We start from the raw sequence: 23,097 nt of genomic DNA, 5'->3' as shown, positions 1-23,097 counted from the left end.
CTGGGATAACTGGTCAGTGGCACAGAGCGGAGCCAGTCTGGCTACTAGGTGCAAATGATAAGGTCCCAGTCTGGGGGGTCCTTGAGGCCGTAGACACCCTGGTCGTCCATTGTCACGTTGCGGCCCCCTTCTCGCACATTCACATGAAGAATGGGCGGCACGGTGGCTCAGTGGTTAGCACTGCAGTCTTGCGGTGGCTCAGTGGTTAGCACTGCAGTCTTGCGGTGGCTCAGTGGTTAGCACTGCAGTCTTGCGGTGGCTCAGTGGTTAGCACTGCAGTCTTAAGGTGGCTCAGTGGTTAGCACTGCAGTCTTAAGGTGGCTCAGTGGTTAGCACTGCAGTCTTGCAGCGCTGGGGTCCTGGCTTCGAATCCCACCAAGGACACTATCTGCCAAGGAGTTTGTATGTTCTCCCCGTGTTTGCGTGGGTTTCCTCCGGGTTCTCCGATTTCCTCCCACACTCCAAAGACATACAGATAGGGAATTTAGATTGTGAGCCCCAATGGGGACAGTATTACCAATGTATGTAAAGAGCTGCGGAATATGTTAGCGCTATATAAAGATTTATTTATTTTTATTTAAGAATGCAGAGCACTGGAGTTTCCACTTTATTACCAGCACTAATGGAGGATCTGCGCCCGGACCCTCAGGAATCAGAGCAGTGCACAAATGCACCCTAGTCACTCACTTATGGGGTCCTCCTAAACGGTGCGAGCAGAGCAAGAGGCCAAACCTGCTGATGGACGTAAAGTAACAACGTTTTTTGAAGCAGCTTTTTTTTTTTTACTGCCATGAGAGCAGATTTTGCTGCAGAAAATGCAGTGTGAACAACGCCCAAGACTAAACCAGGGCTGCACGACCCAGAACAGGAAGAGACAGGGCCACACATTGTAACACTGCCGGTCCCCAGCGGGTGACACGGGCCCTGCGCTCGGTACACTCCGCTCTACAGCCCCCAGATGAGCACAATGAGGCCAATGTTGTGCGACGAGGAGACATTTCAGTGGATCCCCCAATAACCTCGCTGTAATATCCGGACGCTGCACACCTCCATACCGAAAATAACAAACCGGAAAATATCTGTAGAAGCAGCAGCATCTGAAGAAAAAGAAGTGGTCCAAGCAGCAAAGGGGCAACGTGCGACCCCAGCGATGCCAAGAACCCGGCACAGATGTGACCCTCCGCCACTCATGGTCTATGGGAGCCAGAGCAGTCTCCAGGAAGTCTCAAGAATGGAGCAGACGAAGCTGGAGACCACCCTGCAGGGCCCATCATCAGGATAGGGGGTCCCAGCGCTCAGCACCTTCTCCAGAAGGGAACAGCCTTTATAACTAAACATGGCTCCTGACCAGGAGGCACCGACCTCCGCAATCTCCACTGATAACCTTCGCCCTGTCTGTTCCCAGTGAACCTTCACATTTTTCATGTGGCAGCTGAAGAGCAGAGTACATTTTTTGGCCTCACATTCATATCCGGCACCTAATGAGCTCACTTTTGTGAAGTCCAAGTGGATATTATCAGACACTTTTCACTGGGGAAAGTTACTTGTAAACGAATTCCTGGATGTAGGGGCTAATTCCCTATTCCAGGGATGTCACTTGCTCAGCAGCTTTAGTTTCAATACAATCAGTGTTTTATCAGCAGGAGATTATCACAGCAGAAGGAAAGTCTCAGAAACAGGCTAGTCCAGCTAATCTGTGTAACCCCGCCCCCACCACTGATTGGTAGTTTTATCATAATGCACATGAAGTAGCCAGTCAGTGGTGTGGGTGGGGTTATATAGCTCAGCATTCTGACCACTGATACATATACAGTAGAGAAAACAGGGATTATATCAAAACTACAGCAGGCAGCCCAGTAAGTGACACATCGCTGGAATCAGGGTCTCACCCCCTACATTATTCTGTTCTCAAATTACATAGCAATAACCTACAGATAGATTCCATTTAACAAAAATTAACTCATTAAGTGCTAAATACTTTGACACTATCTCTGCAATGAAGAGGTGAGAAAAATAAAAAACAAAAAAAGGTTCATAAAGTCCAGTCCTCCTCCAGATTGTCAGCCATTGTTGTCTCTGGAGAGAAAAACAATGACTCCTCACCCCTCCCCCTCACAGAGTGCACAAAAAGTTGCTGTCCCCTCTCAAAACTCTAGACAGCAACAGGAAGAGACCCCAAAATGAGTAGCCATCTGCAGGTTCAGCACCGACCCTCCGCTGACCCCCATCTCTGTCTACAGCACTAATGTCATGTAGACACCGCTGCAGCCAATCACTGAACACAATGGGTCTACTTGCTGCTGAGGCTATTGAATAGCTGCAGCACCAAGGTCAGCGCTGCAGACAAACAGATTGAGGCAGCAGTGGAACGGAGAACCAACGATGGAACCAGGGAGGGTATCGCTATTAGGAGAATATACAGTATATTAATATATACATATATCTCTAATGGCGCGATATACATACACACACACATACATATATCTCTAATGGCGAATATTATATATATATATATATATATATATATATATATATATATATATATATATATATATATATATATATATATATATATATATATATATATATATATATATATATATATATATACCAAATCCACATAGAACATAGTAATGCTACACCTTCACAATACACACTTTAAAAAAAATAAATAAAACCACCACAAGTATAAACCATGAGGGGGGCTTCTTGCTAGAGACCCCAGGAATAACTCATCACAAGACCAATCCCATCTGTATTCATAGAGGGGCAAAAAAACAATCCGACCCCCTGGATAGTCAGTCAGATATATAGAAAGACGCTGTGCCCCCGAAAACAACGCCCCCCAGAAAACTGCATCACATCAGCAGGGGATGCCCACCGATGCCCACGACCTGCGCCACTCCAGGATCCCCCTCCACAGAGAAGCAAATAGATAAAGGGATACCCTCCCCCCCCTTCCAGAAAATCAGGTGGAAGAGAAAATATCAGTGAACAGATAAAAAGGGAGGAACAAGAAACAAAAAACAAAAAAAAAAAAAACAAACACAAAACAACACCTAATGTTTTATCTCAGGAATATCATTATCCGGATACTTGGGGGCAGTGAGGTCTGGACTCTGCCCAGAAACAGAGACCCCCACATGAGAGAGAGAGTCACTTGTTTTAGAGGAATTTGCCAGATCTCAGGTTACAGGGAAGGGGGGAAATAGAAAGTCCCCCATGTGACCAGGAGGGGACAGAGCGCCTGCAGTGACCCCCACACTGGGGGGGCAGAGGTTAGGATCTGGGGGGGTATAAACTGTATATCTGGCTGCATTATGACTGGACATGTTCAGGTATAATAAAGTGACACCTGTAACAGCGGTGACTGGAGCGGAGCCCCCTGTATCCAGAGACCGGCATCATCTGCAGCCACAACTGCTGCACTGCTCCAATGTCAGGCAGGACATCCCAGCCCAGCAGCACACAGGCCTGCAGAGCACAACTCCCCCCCCAGTACCGGCCTGCAGAGCACAACTCCCCCCACCCCCCCTAGTACCGGCCTGCAGAGCACAACTCCCCCCCCAGTACCGACCTGCAGAGCACAACTCCCCCCCCCCCCCAGTACCGGCCTGCAGAGCACAACTCCCCCCCCCCCCCCCCCAGTACCGGCCTGCAGAGCACAACTCCCCCCCCAGTACCGACCTGCAGAGCACAACTCCCCCCCCAGTACCGACCTGCAGAGCACAACTCCCCCCCCAGTACCGACCTGCAGAGCACAACTCCCCCCCCAGTACCGACCTGCAGAGCACAACTCCCCCCCCCCCCCAGTACCGGCCTGCAGAGCACAACTCCCCCCCCCCCCCCCAGTACCGGCCTGCAGAGCACAACTCCCCCCACCCCCCCCAGTACCGGCCTGCAGAGCACAACTCCCCCCACCCCCCCCAGTACCGGCCTGCAGAGCACAACCCCCCCCCCCCCCCCCCCCCAGTACCGGCCTGCAGAGCACAACTCCCCCCCCAGTACCGACCTGCAGAGCACAACTCCCCCCCCAGTACCGACCTGCAGAGCACAACTCCCCCCCCAGTACCGACCTGCAGAGCACAACTCCCCCCCCAGTACCGACCTGCAGAGCACAACTCCCCCCCCCCCCCAGTACCGGCCTGCAGAGCACAACTCCCCCCCCCCCCCCCCCCAGTACCGGCCTGCAGAGCACAACTCCCCCCACCCCCCCCCAGTACCGGCCTGCAGAGCACAACCCCCCCCCCCCCAGTACCGGCCTGCAGAGCACAACCCCCCCCAGTACCGGCCTGCAGAGCACAACTCCCCCCACCCCCCCCAGTACCGGCCTGCAGAGCACAACCCCCCCCCCCCCCAGTACCGGCCTGCAGAGCACAACCCCCCCCCCCCCCAGTACCGGCCTGCAGAGCACAACTCCCCCCCCCAGTACCGACCTGCAGAGCACAACTCCCCCCCCAGTACCGACCTGCAGAGCACAACTCCCCCCCCAGTACCGACCTGCAGAGCACAACTCCCCCCCCCCCCAGTACCGGCCTGCAGAGCACAACTCCCCCCCCCAGTACCGACCTGCAGAGCACAACTCCCCCCCCCAGTACCGACCTGCAGAGCACAACTCCCCCCCCAGTACCGACCTGCAGAGCACAACTCCCCCCCCCCAGTACCGGCCTGCAGAGCACAACTCCCCCCACCCCTCCTAGTACCGGCCTGCAGAGCACAACTCCCCCCACCCCCCCTAGTACCGGCCTGCAGAGCACAACTCCCCCCCCCCCCCCAGTACCGACCTGCAGAGCACAACTCAGCAAATCACCCCCAAACTTCACAAGTGCAATTTACAGAATCACTCTGTTGCAGAACATCACCCCCTCAAGAGCAGCACTCACCCCTCAGGTCCCCACTGGCTGCAGAGCAACACTCATCCTTCAGGTCCCCCCTGCAGAGCATCACCCCTCCTTCAGGTCCCCCCTTCCTGCAGAGCAGAACTCACCCCTCAGGTCCCTTCTTCCTGCAGAGCAGAACTCACCCCTCAGGTCCCTTCTTCCTGCAGAGCAGAACTCACCCCTCAGGTCCCTTCTTCCTGCAGAGCAGAACTCACCCCTCAGGTCCCCCCTTCCTGCAGAGCAGAACTCACCCCTCAGGTCCCCCCTGCAGAGCAGCACTCACCCCTCAGGTCCCCCCTGCAGAGCAGCACTCACCCCTCAGGTCCCCCCTGCAGAGCAGCACTCACCCCTCAGGTCCCTTCTTCCTGCAGAGCAGAACTCACCCCTCAGGTCCCCCCTGCAGAGCAGAACTCACCCCTCAGGTCCCTTCTTCCTGTAGAGCAGAACTCACCCCTCAGGTCCCTTCTTCCTGCAGAGCAGAACTCACCCCTCAGGTCCCTTCTTCCTGCAGAGCAGAACTCACCCCTCAGGTCCCCCCTTCCTGCAGAGCAGAACTCACCCCTCAGGTCCCCCCTTCCTGCAGAGCAGAACTCACCCCTCAGGTCCCCCCTGCAGAGCAGAACTCACCCCTCAGGTCCCCCCTGCAGAGCAGAACTCACCCCTCAGGTCCCCCCTGCAGAGCAGAACTCACCCCTCAGGTCCCCCCTGCAGAGCAGAACTCACCCCTCAGGTCCCTTCTTCCTGCAGAGCAGAACTCACCCCTCAGGTCCCCCCTGCAGCTGCAGAGCAGAACTCACCCCTCAGGTCCCTTCTTCCTGCAGAGCAGCACTCACCCCTCAGGTCCCTTCTTCCTGCAGAGCAGAACTCACCCCTCAGGTCCCCCCTGCAGAGCAGAACTCACCCCTCAGGTCCCCCCTGCAGAGCAGCACTCACCCCTCAGGTCCCTTCTTCCTGCAGAGCAGCACTCACACCTCAGGTCCCCCCTGCAGAGCAGAACTCACCCTTCTGGTCCCCCCTGGCTGCAGAGCAGAACTCCGTGTAACTTTCAGCTAGAACTTACCCTAAATTCTGGGAAATGAATGAAAGTCGGTGTGCCGGTGTCCCCGAGGATCCGTTCTCAGACGTAGGACTCACACACCGGGTGAGGATCCGCTCCCGGCCGCCGGTACAGATCACAGGAGGAGAGCAGCAGATGTGAGCGCGGCACCGAGCACGAGAGCAGCAGATGTGAGCGCCGCAGCCGCTTATTACCCGAAACTCGGCGTGACGTCACAGCCCGCCCCTTCCCAGAACACAGCGCTGAGGACACCTAGCGGCCACAAGTGGGAATGACACTGCGGCGCTGGGGAATGAGTCTACAGCCGATGCGCTGGTGCCGAGCGGCAGAACCAGAGGTGGCGGGAAAAGTCTCATCATCACTTACTATCCAAAAGAATGGGGGATTATCAGAGAGGGGCAGAATAGAAAATGCATCCATCTGAGGAGACAGGGGCATAGCTAGAGTCTGATGGGCCCTGTGCAAAACCTGAGCCCCCCCTGCAGCCTCCCCCCTGCAAGTTCATCAGATGTATGAGCCCCAGTAGCAGTCACAATCCTGTGAAGACATGAAGACATAAGTGTTTGCCTTGTAACAATGCCTGTAATAACGTCCTCCATCTTGTAATAATGTCCCCTATTTGATCCTACTGTCATAATGGTCTCCATTTAGGCCCTTTCCTACAATAATGTCCCCAATTCTCGGCCCCTTCTAGGTGTCATGTCACCCATCCTGAGCCCCATCTGGTAATAATGTCACCTATCCTGGTATAATGTCTCCATCCTGTACCCCTTTCCTACAATAGTGTCCGTCATTCTAGGCCCCTTCCAGTAAAAATGTCCCCCATCCTGGCATAATGTCCCCCATCCTGTGCCACTTCCAGAAATAATGTCTTCAATCCTGGAAAAATGTTTACATCCTGGTATTTATGTCCTCCATCCTAGGCCCTTTCCTGGTATAATGTCCCCTGTCCTGCGCGTCTTCCAGTAATATATGCCCCCATCCTTGTATGTATGTCCTCCATCCTAGCCCTCTCCTGGTATAATGCCCCCGTTCTGGACTTTTTCCAATAATAATGTCCCTGTTGTGCAGCTCTTCCCCAACAAATAAATAAAATAAACGATTCTACTCCCCTTCCCCCAGTCCCAATAGGAGGTTGTCAGTGGCAAGGTCAGTATGACAAGTAAGGGATGTATAGACGGGGGTTCAAATGTATGAAAAGATGATATGGGCAAGGAAAGCTGGAAATGTGTGAGGAGGCAATATGGGGGGAAGTTTGAGGAGACAGTATGGGGGAGAAATATGTGAGGAAGCAGTATGAGAAGGGGAGGGGGAATCATGAGGAAACAGTATGCACACGCAGGAATGTGTGAGGAGACAGTGTGGAGAGGAGCAGGGAATGTGTCAGGAGACAGTGTGGAGAGGAGCAGGGAATGTGTGAGGAGACAGTGTGGAGAGGAGCAGGGAATGTGTGAGGAGACAGTGTGGAGAGGAGCAGGGAATGTGTAAGGAGACAGTGTGGAGAGGTGCAGGGAATGTGTAAGGAGACAGTGTGGAGAGGAGCAGGGAATGTGTGAGGAGACAGTGTGGAGAGGAGCAGGGAATGTGTGAGGAGACAGTGTGGAGAGGAGCAGGGAATGTGTGAGGAGACAGTGTGGAGAGGAGCAGGGAATGTGTGAGGAGACAGTGTGGAGAGGAGCAGGGAATGTGTGAGGAGACAGTGTGGAGAGGAGCAGGGAATGTGTGAGGAGACAGTGTGGAGAGGAGCAGGGAATGTGTGAGGAGACAGTGTGGAGAGGAGCAGGGAATGTGTGAGGAGACAGTGTGGAGAGGAGCAGGGAATGTGTGAGGAGACAGTGTGGGGAGGAGCAGGGAATGTGTGAGGAGACAGTGTGGAGAGGAGCAGGGAATGTGTGAGGAGACAGTGTGGAGAGGAGCAGGGAATGTGTGAGGAGACAGTGTGGAGAGGAGCAGGGAATGTGTGAGGAGACAGTGTGGAGAGGAGCAGGGAATGTGTGAGGAGACAGTGTGGAGAGGTGCAGGGAATGTGTAAGGAGACAGTGTGAAGAGGAGCAGGGAATGTGTGAGGAGACAGTGTGGAGAGGAGCAGGGAATGTGTGAGGTGACAGTGTGGAGAGGAGCAGGGAATGTGTGAGGAGACAGTGTGGAGAGGAGCAGGGAATGGGTGAGGAGACAGTGTGGAGAGGAGCAGGGAATGTGTGAGGAGACAGTGTGGAGAGGAGCAGGGAATGTGTGAGGAGACAGTGTGGAGAGGAGCAGGGAATGTGTGAGGAGACAGTGTGGAGAGGAGCAGGGAATGTGTGAGGAGACAGTGTGGAGAGGAGCAGGGAATGTGTGAGGAGACAGTGTGGAGAGGAGCAGGGAATGTGTGAGGAGACAGTGTGGAGAGGCGCAGGGAATGTGTGAGGAGACAGTGTGTAGAGGAGCAGGGAATGTGTGAGGAGGCAGTGTGGAGAGGAGCAGGGAATGTGTGAGGAGACAGTGTGGAGAGGAGCAGGGAATGTGTGAGGAGACAGTGTGGAGAGGAGCAGGGAATGTGTGAGGAGACAGTGTGGAGAGGAGCAGGGAATGTGTGAGGAGACAGTGTGGAGAGGAGCAGGGAATCTGTGAGGAGACAGTGTGGAGAGGAGCAGGGAATGTGTGAGGAGACAGTGTGGAGAGGAGCAGGGAATGTGTGAGGAGACAGTGTGGAGAGGAGCAGGGAATGTGTGAGGAGACAGTGTGGAGAGGAGCAGGGAATGTGTGAGGAGACAGTGTGTAGAGGAGCAGGGAATGTGTGAGGAGACAGTGTGGAGAGGAGCAGGGAATGTGTGAGGAGACAGTGTGGAGAGGAGCAGGGAATGTGTGAGGAGACAGTGTGGAGAGGAGCAGGGAATGTGTGAGGAGACAGTGTGGAGAGGAGCAGGGAATGTGTCAGGAGACAGTGTGGAGAGAAGCAGGGAATGTGTGAGGAGACAGTGTGGAGAGAAGCAGGGAATGTGTGAGGAGACAGTGTGGAGAGGAGCAGGGAATGTGTGAGGAGACAGTGTGGAGAGGAGCAGGGAATGTGTGAGGAGACAGTGTGGAGAGGAGCAGGGAATGTGTGAGGAGACAGTGTGGAGAGGAGCAGGGAATGTGTCAGGAGACAGTGTGGAGAGGAGCAGGGAATGTGTCAGGAGACAGTGTGGAGAGGAGCAGGGAATGTGTGAGGAGACAGTGTGGAGAGGAGCAGGGAATGTGTGATGAGTAAGTAGGAGGTGAATGTGAGGGGACAGTATGTGGGGAGAAAAGTGTGAGGGGGCACAAATGTAGAGACTGGATAATTTAGGGGGTAGTATAAAGAAGGGGTAGTGTCAGGTTGCACAGTGTAAGGGCATAGTATTGAGGGCACAGTTGGTGGAGTGTGAAAATGGGCCCAGTATGGAAAGGCGAGAGCAGTGTGGAGGGAGATTGCAGCCATGGGACACAAGTCTTTAGACGCTGCAGCCACGATAAACAAGTGTGGAGATGCTACAGCTATGGGATACAAGTCTGGGGATGCTGCAGCCAAAGAAGACAAGTCTGGAGATGCTGAAGCCTGGGAGACAAGTCTGGAGATGCTGCATCCATGAGAGACAAGTCTGGAGATGCTGAAGCCTGGGAGACAAGTCTGGAGATGCTGCAGCCATGAGAGACAAGTCTGGAGATGCTGCAGCCATGGGAGACAAGTCTGGAGATGCTGCAGCCATGGGAGACAAGTCTGGAGATGCTGCAGCCATGGGAGACAAGTCTGGAGACGCTGCAGCCACAGGAGACAAGTCCAGAGACGCTGCAGCCATGGGAAACAAGTCTGGAGACGCTGAAGCCACAAGAGACAACTTTGGAGATGCTGCAGCCACGATAGACAAGTCTGGAAACACTGCAGCTACGGGATACAAGTCTGGGGACTTTGCAGTCTGGGAGACAAGTTTAAAGACTTTACAGCCTGGGACACGTCTGGAGACACTGCAGCCACGGGACACAAGGCTGCAGCTACGGGACACGAGTCTGGATATGCTGCAGCCACGGGAGACGAGTCTGGATATGCTGCAGCCACGGGACACAAGGCTGCAGCTACGGGACACGAGTCTGGATATGCTGCAGCCACGGGACACAAGGCTGCAGCTACGGGACACGAGTCTGGATATGCTGCAGCCACGGGACACAAGGCTGCAGCTACGGGACACGAGTCTGGATATGCTGCAGCCACGGGACACAAGGCTGCAGCTACGGGACACGAGTCTGGATATGCTGCAGCCACGGGAGACGAGTCTGGATATGCTGCAGCCACGGGACACGAGTCTGGATATGCTGCAGCCACGGGAGACGAGTCTGGATATGCTGCAGCCTGAGAGGCAAGTGTAGTGATGCTGCAGCATGGGAGCACATTAAGGCCATTTAGGCGGCTTGGAGTAGCACCAGCAACGTGTGGACGGGGGGTGTCAGGTGGAAAAACTGCTCCTGGGACCCTTTGAAGTTCGTTCGTGAAGCCACTTCCATGTGACCATTTATTAACTCATATTTGCAGTAAATTGCTTTTTTGTATTTGAAGTGAAGTGTTCATGAACACAGCAGATCTCCAGAGCAGATCCCGCAAGATCCACCCTGATCTCATCCTTTCTATAATTGGGATGTTTCTTTATACTATACAGGTTTTATTTTTCTGCATTTTCAGTTACTGGGAAACATCCACCACGACCAAAACATGTTTCACCTGCCGGCTCCGGGGTATCAGCGTCCAACCACAGGGCGCTCCCCCCGAAAATAGTGTCTCCCGCCTCACCACAAGTCTGTGTGCAGAAGAGGCTATTGTGCTTATGTCAGGAACGAGCCGAGCAATCACATATGTTATACAGGAAAATACCCACACCGCGCAAAACAAGAGCGGGACCGTGGACAGGCTTAGATACAGCAGACAGTATCACACAGGAGAGGATTAGATACACAGCTCAGCAGACAGTATCACACAGGAGAGGATTAGATACACTGCTCAGCAGACAGTATCACACAGGAGAGGATTAGATACACAGCTCAGCAGACAGTATCACACAGGAGAGGATTAGATACACAGCTCAGCAGACAGTATCACACAGGAGAGGATTAGATACACAGCTCAGCAGACAGTATCACACAGGAGAGGATTAGATACAAGGTTCAGCAGACAGTATCACACAGGAGAGGATTAGATACACAGCTGAGCAGACAGTATCACACAGGATAGGATTAGATACACAGCTGAGCAGACAGTATCACACAGGAGAGGATTAGATACACAGCTCAGCAGACAGTATCACACAGGATAGGATTAGATACACAGCTGAGCAGACAGTATCACACAGGAGAGGATTAGATACACAGCTCAGCAGACAGTATCACACAGGAGAGGATTAGATACACAGCTCAGCAGACAGTATCACACAGGAGAGGATTAGATACACAGCTCAGCAGACAGTATCACACAGGAGAGGATTAGATACACAGCTGAGCAGACAGTATCACACAGGAGAGGATTAGATACACAGCTCAGCAGACAGTATCACACAGGAGAGGATTAGATACACAGCTCAGCAGACAGTATCACACAGGAGAGGATTAGATACACAGCTCAGCAGACAGTATCACACAGGATAGGATTAGATACACAGCTCAGCAGACAGTATCACACAGGATAGGATTAGATACACAGCTGAGCAGACAGTATCACACAGGAGAGGATTAGATACACAGCTCAGCAGACAGTATCACACAGGATAGGATTAGATACACAGCTCAGCAGACAGGATCACACAGGACAGGATTAGATACACAGCTCAGCAGACAGTATCACACAGGAGAGGATTAGATACACAGCTCAGCAGACAGTATCACACAGGATAGGATTAGATACACAGCCCAGCAGACAGTATCACACAGGATAGGATTAGATACACAGCTCAGCAGACAGTATCACACAGGAGAGGTTTAGATACACGGCTCAGCAGACAGTATCACACAGGAGATTATTAGATACACAGCTCAGCAGTCAGTATCACACAGGAGAGGATTGGATACACAGCTCAGCAGACAGTATCACACAGGATAGGATTAGATACACAGCTCAGCAGACAGTATCACACAGGAGAGGATTAGATACACAGCTCAGCAGACAGTATCACACAGGAGAGGATTAGATACACAGCTCAACAGACAGTATCACACAGGATAGGATTAGATACACAGCTCAGCAGACAGTATCACACAGGAGAGGAATAGATACACAGCTCAGCAGACAGTATCACACAGGAGAGGATTAGATACACAGCTCAGCAGTCAATATCACACAGGAGAGGATTAGATACACAGCTCAGCAGACAGTATCACACAGGAGAGGATTAGATACACAGCTCAGCAGACAGTATCACACAGGAGAGGATTAGATACACAGCTCAACAGACAGTATCACACAGGATAGGATTAGATACACAGCTCAGCAGACAGTATCACACAGGAGAGGATTAGATACACAGCTCAGCAGACAGTATCACACAGGAGAGGATTAGATACACAGCTCAGCAGTCAATATCACACAGGAGAGGATTAGATACATGGCTCAGCAGACAGTATCACAGAGGATAGGATTAGATACACAGCTCAGCAGACAGTATCACACAGGATAGGATTAGATACACAGCTCAGCAGACAGTATCACACATGAGAGGATTACCTACACAGCTCAGAAGACAGTATCACACAGGAGAGGATTAGATACACAGCTCAGCAGACAGTATCACACAGGAGAGGATTAGATACACAGCTCAGCAGTCAGTATCACACAGGAGAGGATTAGATACACAGCTCAGCAGTCAGTATCACACAGGAGAGGATTAGATACACGGCTCAGCAGACAGTATCACACAGGACAGGATTAGATACACAGCTCAGCAGACAGTATCACAGAGGATAGGATTAGATACACAGCTCAGCAGACAGTATCACACAGGAGAGGATTAGATACACAGCTCAGCAGACAGTATCACACAGGATAGGATTAGATACACGGCTCAGCAGACAGTATCACACAGGATAGGATTAGAAACACAGCTCAGCAGACAGTATCACACAGGATAGGATTAGCTACACAGCTCAGGAGACAGTATCACACAGGATAGGATTAGATACACAGCTCAGCAGACAGTATCACACAGGAGAGGATTAGATACACAACTCAGCAGACAGTATCACACAGGATAGGATTAGATACACAGCTCAGTAGACAGTATCACACAGGAGAGCATTAGATACACAGCTCAGCAGACAGTATCACAAAGGATAGGATTAGATACACAGCTCAGCATTTGATTGAGTGTATAGATTATATACAGGTGCATCTCTATAAATTAGAATATCAAAAAGTTAATTTATTTCAGTAATTCAATACAAAAAGGGAAATGCATATATTATATAGAGTCATTACACACAGAGGGATCTATTCCTATATATTATATAGAGTCATTACACACAGAGGGATCTATTCCTATATATTATATAGAGTCATTACACACAGAGGGATCTATTTCTATATATTATATAGAGTCATTACACACAGAGGATCTATTTCTATATATTATATAGAGTCATTACACACAGAGGATCTATTTCTATATATTATATAGAGTCATTACACACAGAGGGATCTATTTCTATATATTATATAGAGTCATTACACAGAGAGGGATCTATTCCTATATATTATATAGAGTGATTACACACAGAGGGATCTATTCCTATATATTATATAGAGTCATTACACACAGAGGGATCTATTCCTATATATTATATAGAGTCATTACACACAGAGGGATCTATTTCTATATATTATATAGAGTCATTACACACAGAGGATCTATTTCTATATATTATATAGAGTCATTACACACAGAGGATCTATTTCTATATATTATATAGAGTCACACATAGGGACCACGGGGGAACACTATTCTCCTTAAGGAGACTTTGCAAGCCAGTCTGGCTGCCAAGCAAGGGGACTTATAGCTGCCACGCCCCTCTAAGAAATATTCAAATTGTCTCTCCAGTAAAGGAGATAAAAAAATTGTTTAAAAGAACAGAAAGTCCTGGTACAAAGATATATTTTACTTGTATCAGTAAAGGAGACAAACTCTAGCACAGTGCCACCTATTGGAAGTAGCGATCCTAAAAGTCATAGAGACATTACACACAGAGGGATCTATTCCTATATATTACATAGAGACATTACACACAGAGGGATCTATTCCTATATATTATATAGAGTCATTACACACAGAGGGATCTATTCCTATATATTACATAGAGACATTACACACAGAGGGATCTATTCCTATATATTATATAGAGTCATTACACACAGAGTGATCTATTCCTATATATTATATAGAGTCATTACACACAGAGGGATCTATTCCTATATATTATATAGAGTCATTTCACACACAGGGATCTATTCCTATATATTACAGTGCCTACAAGTAGTATTCAACCCCCTGCAGATTTAGCAGGTTTACACATTCGGAATTAACTTGGCATTGTGACATTTGGACTGTAGATCAGCCTGGAAGTGTGAAATGCAGCAAAAAAGAATGTTATTTCTTTTTTTATTTTTTTTTTTTTAAATTGTGAAAAGTTTATTCCGAGGGTCATTTATTATTCAACCCCTCAAACCACCAGAATTCTGTTTGGTTCCCCTAAAGTATTAAGAAGTATTTCAGGCACAAACAACAATGAGCTTCACATTTTTGGATTAATTATCTCTTTTTCCAGCCTTTTCTGACTAATTAAGACCCTCCCCAAACTTGTGAACAGCACTCATACTTGGTCAACATGGGAAAGACAAAGGAGCATTCCAAGGCCATCAGAGACAAGATCGTGGAGGGTCACAAGGCTGGCAAGGGGTACAAAACCCTTTCCAAGGAGTTGGGCCTACCTGTCTCCACTGTTGGGAGCATCATCCGGAAGTGGAAGGCTTATGGAACTACTGTTAGCCTTCCACGGCCTGGACAGCCTTTGAAAGTTTCCACCCATGCCGAGGCCAGGCTTGTCCGAAGAGTCAAGGCTAACCCAAGGACAACAAGGAAGGAGCTCCGGGAAGATCTCATGGCAGTGGGGACATTGGTTTCAGTCAATACCATAAGTAACGTACTCCACCGCAATGGTCTCCGTTCCAGACGAGCCCGTAAGGTACCTTTACTTTCAAAGCATCATGTCAAGGCTCGTCTACAGTTTGCTCATGATCACTTGGAGGACTCTGAGACAGACTGGTTCAAGGTTCTCTGGTCTGATGAGACCAAGATCGAGATCTTTGGTGCCAACCACACACGTGACGTTTGGAGACTTGATGGCACTGCATACGACCCCAAGAATACCATCCCTACAGTCAAGCATGGTGGTAGCAGCATCATGCTGTGGGGCTGTTTCTCAGCCAAGGGGCCTGGCCATCTGGTCCGCATCCATGTGAAGATGGATAGCACGGCCTACCTGGAGATTTTGGCCAAGAACCTCGGCTCCTCCATCAAGGATCTTAAGATGGGTCGTCATTTCATCTTCCAACAAGACAACAACCCAAAGCACACAGCCAAGAAAACCAAGGCCTGGTTCAAGAGGGAAAAAATCAAGGTGTTGCAGTGGCCTAGTCAGTCTCCTGACCTTAACCCAATTGAAAACTTGTGGAAGGAGCTCAAGATTAAAGTCCACATGAGACACCCAAAGAACCTAGATAACTTGGAGAAGATCTGCATGGAGGAGTGGGCCAAGATAACTCCAGAGACCTGTGCCGGCCTGATCAGGTCTTATAAAAGACGATTATTAGCTGTAATTGCAAACAAGGGTTATTCCACAAAATATTAAACCTAGGGGTTGAATAATAATTGACCCACACTTTTATGTTGAAAATTTATTAAAATTTAACTGAGCAACATAACTTGTTGGTTTGTAAGATTTATGCATCTGTTAATAAATCCTGCTCTTGTTTGAAGTTTGCAGGCTCTAACTTATTTGCATCTTATCAAACCTGCTAAATCTGCAGGGGGTTGAAGACTACTTGTAGGCACTGTATATAGAGTCATTACACACATGGATCTGTTCCTATATATTAGATAAAGTCATTACACACAGAGGGATCTATTCCTATATATTTTATAGAGTCATTGCACACAGAAGGATCTTTTTCACGTGTGTATTATATATTATATAGAGTCATTACACACAGAGTGATCTGTTATGATTCAGTGACTGAGGAAAATCTAAAAAGAGGGCAAAACCCAGGAAATCCAGAGTGTCACCAGAGTGGTTGGAATCTCAGCTAACTGCAGACCTCACACTGACAACACAACTAGAAGTAGCCGTGGGACGAGCCTACGATGACCTACTCGCCTCGACACAGCTGGAGAACTAATTCTTCCTAAAGGGAGAAAACACGGAACGCTAATCTGCCTCAGAGCAGTTCCCCAAAGATAATAGATAGCCCTCAAACATATAAAGCCAGTGAAATAAGACATTACACAGGCAGAAAACAGATTCAGCAAAGATGAGGCCTAAAGTATCTATATAGGAAAGGACAGAAAAGAACACCGTATGCAGCCACGCAATACCTTATAAAAAACCAACACACCTGATAGGAAAAAAGCTGAGACCACACGGCCTCTCCCCCACTATATCAGTACTCTGGTGTTACTGTGATCCAAGCAAAACACTGATCTAGAGGAAGGACTGAAATTAATACCAAGCATGACAAAACACAAATACATTGCAGAATATGGAGCAAGGTACACAGACATTCCCAAAAGGGAATGCTCCAACTCCACCCAGTACTCCACAAGCAAAATCAGGGAACAAGCCTTAATACCTCCAAATTAAACAACAGAAAAATGGAAACAAAACCAGCAGAGGTACAAGACCAAACTTATCTGTTAGGATTTCAGGTAGAAACAGAAGATAGGGCACGCTCCAGAATATCCACAGCACCACAGGAAGTAACATTGATCACAGGCCCAGACCAAGAGAAAACTACTCAGTTATATAGGACCAGTCTGAACAACCTGATTTCCAATCATCATCAGCTGTCTGGCTTCTGTTAAGCAGACCAACTCCACTACCAGCACTGGCCACAAGAGTGAGCCCCAAACCAGAACCTAGTCCAAATGTGTTCCCAACAGGGATCTATTTCATGTGTTATTATATATTATATAGAGTCATTACACACAGAGGGATCTATTTCATGTGTTTATTATACATTACATAGAGTCATTACACACAGAGGGATCTATTTCATGTGTTTATTATACATTATATAGAGTCATTACACACAGAGGGATCTATTTCATGTGTTTATTATACATTATATAGAGTCATTACACACAGAGGGATCTATTTCACGTGTTTATTTCTGTTAATGTTGATGATTATGGATTACAGAAAATGAAAATCCAAAAGTCATTATCTCAGATAATTAGAATATTATATAAAACCAACTGAAAAAATGATTTTACATTTGCGCCTCAATACTTGGTCGCGGCCCCTTTTGCAAGAATTCCTGCATCAATGCAGCAATGTGGCATGGAGGTGATCAGCCTGTGGCACTGCTGAGGGGTTATGGAGCCCAGTTGCTTTGATAGCCGCCTTCAGCTCGTCTGCATTGTTGGCTCTGGTTTCTCTCAGATTCTCTATGGGGTTTAGGTCAGGAGAGTTTGCTGCCAATCAAGCCCAGTGATACTGTGGTTAGTAAACCAGGTATTGGTGCTTTTGGCAGTGTGGACAGGGGCCAAGTCCTGCTGGAAAATGACATTTCTATCTCCAGAAAGCTTGTCGCCAGAGGGAAGCATGAAGAGCTATAAAATGTCCTGGTAGACGGCTGCGCTGAATTTGGTCTTGATAACACACAGTGGAGCTACACCAGCAGATGACATGGCTCCCCAAACCATCACTGATTGTGGAGGCTTCACACCAGACCTCAGCAGCTTGGATTGTGGCCTCTTCCTCCAGACTCTGGGACCGCGATTTCCAAATGAAATGCAAAATTTACTTTCATCTGAAAACGCATTAGACACTGAGAACAGTCCAGATCTTTCTCCTTTGCCCCGGTAAGTCGCTTCTGGCGTTGTCTATTGGTCATGAGTGGCCTGACACAAGGAATGTGACACTTGTAGCCCATGTCCTGGACACGTCTGTGTGTGGTGGCTCTAGAAGCACTGACTCCAGCAGCGTCCACTCCTTGTGAATCTACCACAAATTTTTCAATAGCCTTTTCTTAACAATCCTATCCAGGCTGCGGTTATCCTGGTTTCTTGTGCACCTTTTTCTACCACATTTTTTCCTTCCACTCAACTTTCCATTAATATGCTTGGATACAGCCTCTGTGCACAGCCGGCTTCTTTACCAATGACCTTTTGTGGCTTACCCTCCTTGTGGAGTCATCCCACGAGAGACAGCGCTGGAACAGGACATTAGACTGAAGCCAGAATAACCGGAAGATTTCCAAGCAAAATGCTTGAGTTTCCCATTGACTTCCATTTATACTTTACAAGTACTGAGCACCCGAGCATGGTAGTGCCCGCTTATCACTAGTTACGAGTACTGAGCACCTGAGCATGGTAGTGCCCGCTCATCACTAGTTACGAGTACTGAGCACCCGAGCATGGTAGTGGCCGCTCATCACTAGTTACCAGTACTGAGCACCCGAGCATGGTAGTGCCCGCTTATCACTAGTTACCAGTACTGAGCACCCGAGCATGGTAGTGGCCGCTCATCACTAGTTACCAGTACTGAGCACCCGAGCATGGTAGTGCCCGCTTATCACTAGTTACAAGTACTGAGCACCCGAGCATGGTAGTGGCCGCTCATCACTAGTTACCAGTACTGAGCACCCGAGCATGGTAGTGCCCGCTTATCACTAGTTACAAGTACTGAGCACCCGAGCATGGTAGTGGCCGCTCATCACTAGTTACCAGTACTGAGCACCTGAGCATGGTAGTGCCCGCTCATCACTAGTTACGAGTACCGAGCACCCGAGCATGGTAGTGCCCGCTCATCACTAGTTACCAGTACTGAGCACCTGAGCATGGTAGTGCCCGCTCATCACTAGTTACCAGTACTGAGCACCCGAGCATGGTAGTGCCCGCTCATCACTAGTTACGAGTACTGAGCACCCGAGCATAGTAGTGCCCGCTCATCACTAGTTACCAGTACTGAGCACCCGAGCATGGTAGTGCCCGCTCATCACTAGTTACCAGTACTGAGCACCTGAGCATGGTAGTGCCCGCTCATCACTAGTTACCAGTACCGAGAACCCGAGCATAGTAGTGCCCGCTCATCACTAGTTACCAGTACTGAGCACCTGAGCATGGTAGTGCCTGCTCATCACTAGTTACCAGTACTGAGCACCCGAGCATGGTACTGCCCGCACATCACTAGTTACGAGTACTGAGCACCCGAGCATAGTAGTGCCCGCTCATCACTAGTTACCAGTACTGAGCACCTGAGCATGGTAGTGCCCGCTCATCACTAGTTACCAGTACTGAGCACCCGAGCATAGTAGTGCCCACTCATCACTAGTTACCAGTACTGAGCACCTGAGCATGGTAGTGCCCGCTCATCACTAGTTACCAGTACTGAGCACCCGAGCATGGTAGTGCCCGCTCATCACTAGTTACGAGTACTGAGCACCCGAGCATAGTAGTGCCCGCTCATCACTAGTTACCAGTACTGAGCACCTGAGCATGGTAGTGCCCGCTCATCACTAGTTACCAGTACTGAGCACCCGAGCATGGTAGTGCCTGCTCATCACTAGTTACCAGTACTGAGCACCCGAGCATGGTAGTGCCCGCTCATCACTAGTTACCAGTACTGAGCACCTGAGCATGGTAGTGCCCGCTCATCACTAGTTACCAGTACTGAGCACCTGAGCATGGTAGTGCTCGCTCATCACTAATTACGAGTACTGAGCATGGTAGTGCACGCTCATCACTAGTTACCAGTACTGAGCACCCGAGCATGGTAGTGCCCGCTCATCACTAGTTACGAGTACTGAGCACCCAAGCATGGTAGTGCCCGCTCATCACTAGTTACTAGTACTGAGCACCCGAGCATGGTAGTGCCCGCTCATCACTAGTTACCAGTACTGAGCACCCGAGCATGGTAGTGCCCGCTCATCACTAGTTACCAGTACTGAGCACCCGAGCATGGTAGTGTCCGCTCATCACTAGTTACCAGTACTGAGCCCCCGAGCATGGTAGTGCCCGCTCATCACTAGTTACCAGTACTGAGCACCCGAGCATGGTAGTGCCTGCTCATCACTAGTTACCAGTACTGAGCACCCGAGCATGGTAGTGCCTGCTCATCACTAGTTACGAGTACCGAGCACCCGAGCATGGTAGTGCCCGCTCATCACTAGTTACTAGTACTGAGCACCTGAGCATAGTAGTGCCCGCTCATCACTAGTTACGAGTACTGAGCACCCGAGCATGGTAGTGCCCACTCATCACTAGTTACTAGTACTGAGCACCTGAGCATAGTAGTGCCCGCTCATCACTAGTTACGAGTACTGAGCACCCGAGCATGGTAGTGCCCGCTCATCACTAGTTACTAGTACTGAGCACCCGAGCATGGTAGTGCCCGCTCATCACTAGTTACCAGTACTGAGCCCCCGAGCATGGTAGTGCCCGCTCATCACTAGTTACCAGTACTGAGCACCTGAGCATGGTAGTGCCCGCTCATCACTAGTTACCAGTACTGAGCCCCTGAGCATGGTAGTGCCCGCTCATCACTAGTTACCAGTACTGAGCACCTGAGCATGGTAGTGCCCGCTCATCACTAGTTACCAGTACTGAGCCCCTGAGCATGGTAGTGCCCGCTCATCACTAGTTACCAGTACTGAGCACCCGAGCATGGTAGTGCCCGCTCATCACTAGTTACCAGTACTGAGCACCTGAGCATGGTAGTGCTCACTCATCACTACATACGAGTACTGAGCACCTGAGCATTGTAGTGCCTGCTCATCACTAGTTACGAGTACTGAGCACCTGAGCGTGGTAGTGCCCGCTCATCACTAGTTACCAGTACAGAGCACCCGAGCATGGTAGTGCCCACTCATCACTAGTTACGAGTACTAAGCACCTGAGCATGGTAGTGCCCGCTCATCACTAGTTACCAGTACTGAGCACCCGAGCATGGTAGTGCCCGCTCATCACTAGTTACGAGTACTGAGCACCCGAGCATGGTAGTGCCCGCTCATCACTAGTTACGAGTACTGAGCACCCGAGTATGGTAGTGCCCACTCATCACTAGTTACGAGTACTGAGCACCCGAGCATGGTAGTGCCCGCTCATCACTAGTTACGAGTACAGAGCACCTGAGCATGGTAGTGCCCGCTCATCACTAGTTACGAGTACCGAGCATGGTAGTGCCCGCTCATCACTAGTTACGAGTACCGAGCATGGTAGTGCTCGCTCATCACTAGTTATGAGTACTGAGCACCCGAGCATGGTAGTGCCCGCTCATCCCTAGTTACGAGTACTGAGCATGGTAGTTCTCGTTCATCACTAGTTATTAGTACTGAGCACCCGAGCATGGTAGTGCCCGCTCATCACTAGTTACGAGTACCGAGCATGGTAGTGCCCGCTCATCACTAGTTACGAGTACCGAGCACCCGAGCATGGTAGTGCTCGCTCATCACTAATTACGAGTACTGAGCATGGTAGTGCACGCTCATCACTAGTTACCAGTACTGAGCACCCGAGCATGGTAGTGCCCGCTCATCACTAGTTACGAGTACTGAGCACCCAAGCATGGTAGTGCCCGCTCATCACTAGTTACTAGTACTGAGCACCCGAGCATGGTAGTGCCCGCTCATCACTAGTTACCAGTACTGAGCACCCGAGCATGGTAGTGCCCGCTCATCACTAGTTACCAGTACTGAGCACCCGAGCATGGTAGTGTCCGCTCATCACTAGTTACCAGTACTGAGCCCCCGAGCATGGTAGTGCCCGCTCATCACTAGTTACCAGTACTGAGCACCCGAGCATGGTAGTGCCTGCTCATCACTAGTTACCAGTACTGAGCACCCGAGCATGGTAGTGCCTGCTCATCACTAGTTACGAGTACCGAGCACCCGAGCATGGTAGTGCCCGCTCATCACTAGTTACTAGTACTGAGCACCTGAGCATAGTAGTGCCCGCTCATCACTAGTTACGAGTACTGAGCACCCGAGCATGGTAGTGCCCACTCATCACTAGTTACTAGTACTGAGCACCTGAGCATAGTAGTGCCCGCTCATCACTAGTTACGAGTACTGAGCACCCGAGCATGGTAGTGCCCGCTCATCACTAGTTACTAGTACTGAGCACCCGAGCATGGTAGTGCCCGCTCATCACTAGTTACCAGTACTGAGCCCCCGAGCATGGTAGTGCCCGCTCATCACTAGTTACCAGTACTGAGCACCTGAGCATGGTAGTGCCCGCTCATCACTAGTTACCAGTACTGAGCCCCTGAGCATGGTAGTGCTCACTCATCACTACATACGAGTACTGAGCACCTGAGCATTGTAGTGCCTGCTCATCACTAGTTACGAGTACTGAGCACCTGAGCGTGGTAGTGCCCGCTCATCACTAGTTACCAGTACAGAGCACCCGAGCATGGTAGTGCCCACTCATCACTAGTTACGAGTACTAAGCACCTGAGCATGGTAGTGCCCGCTCATCACTAGTTACCAGTACTGAGCACCCGAGCATGGTAGTGCCCGCTCATCACTAGTTACGAGTACTGAGCACCCGAGCATGGTAGTGCCCGCTCATCACTAGTTACGAGTACTGAGCACCCGAGTATGGTAGTGCCCACTCATCACTAGTTACGAGTACTGAGCACCCGAGCATGGTAGTGCCCGCTCATCACTAGTTACGAGTACAGAGCACCTGAGCATGGTAGTGCCCGCTCATCACTAGTTACGAGTACCGAGCATGGTAGTGCCCGCTCATCACTAGTTACGAGTACCGAGCATGGTAGTGCTCGCTCATCACTAGTTATGAGTACTGAGCACCCGAGCATGGTAGTGCCCGCTCATCCCTAGTTACGAGTACTGAGCATGGTAGTTCTCGTTCATCACTAGTTATTAGTACTGAGCACCCGAGCATGGTAGTGCCC

At 50.0% G+C, this 23,097-nt stretch overlaps 1 protein-coding gene across 1 annotated transcript in view; it reads right to left on the bottom strand.

Moving 5' to 3' along the window:
- The window catches only part of RELT (RELT TNF receptor), a 40,815-nt gene extending 34,702 nt beyond the window's left edge, over positions 1-6,113 (bottom strand). The window contains exon 1 of the mRNA XM_075337617.1: positions 5,941-6,113. The gene's annotated coding sequence lies outside the window, so the exon portion shown is untranslated. The remainder of the gene's footprint in view (positions 1-5,940) is intronic.
- Positions 6,114-23,097: the final 16,984 nt, after the last annotated feature.

This window comes from Anomaloglossus baeobatrachus, chromosome 2, assembly GCF_048569485.1.
Source record: "Anomaloglossus baeobatrachus isolate aAnoBae1 chromosome 2, aAnoBae1.hap1, whole genome shotgun sequence".
NCBI lineage: Eukaryota > Metazoa > Chordata > Amphibia > Anura > Aromobatidae > Anomaloglossus > Anomaloglossus baeobatrachus.
The sequence above is the reverse complement of the archived record's forward strand: the minus strand, read 5'-3'. Positions and strand labels throughout refer to the sequence as shown.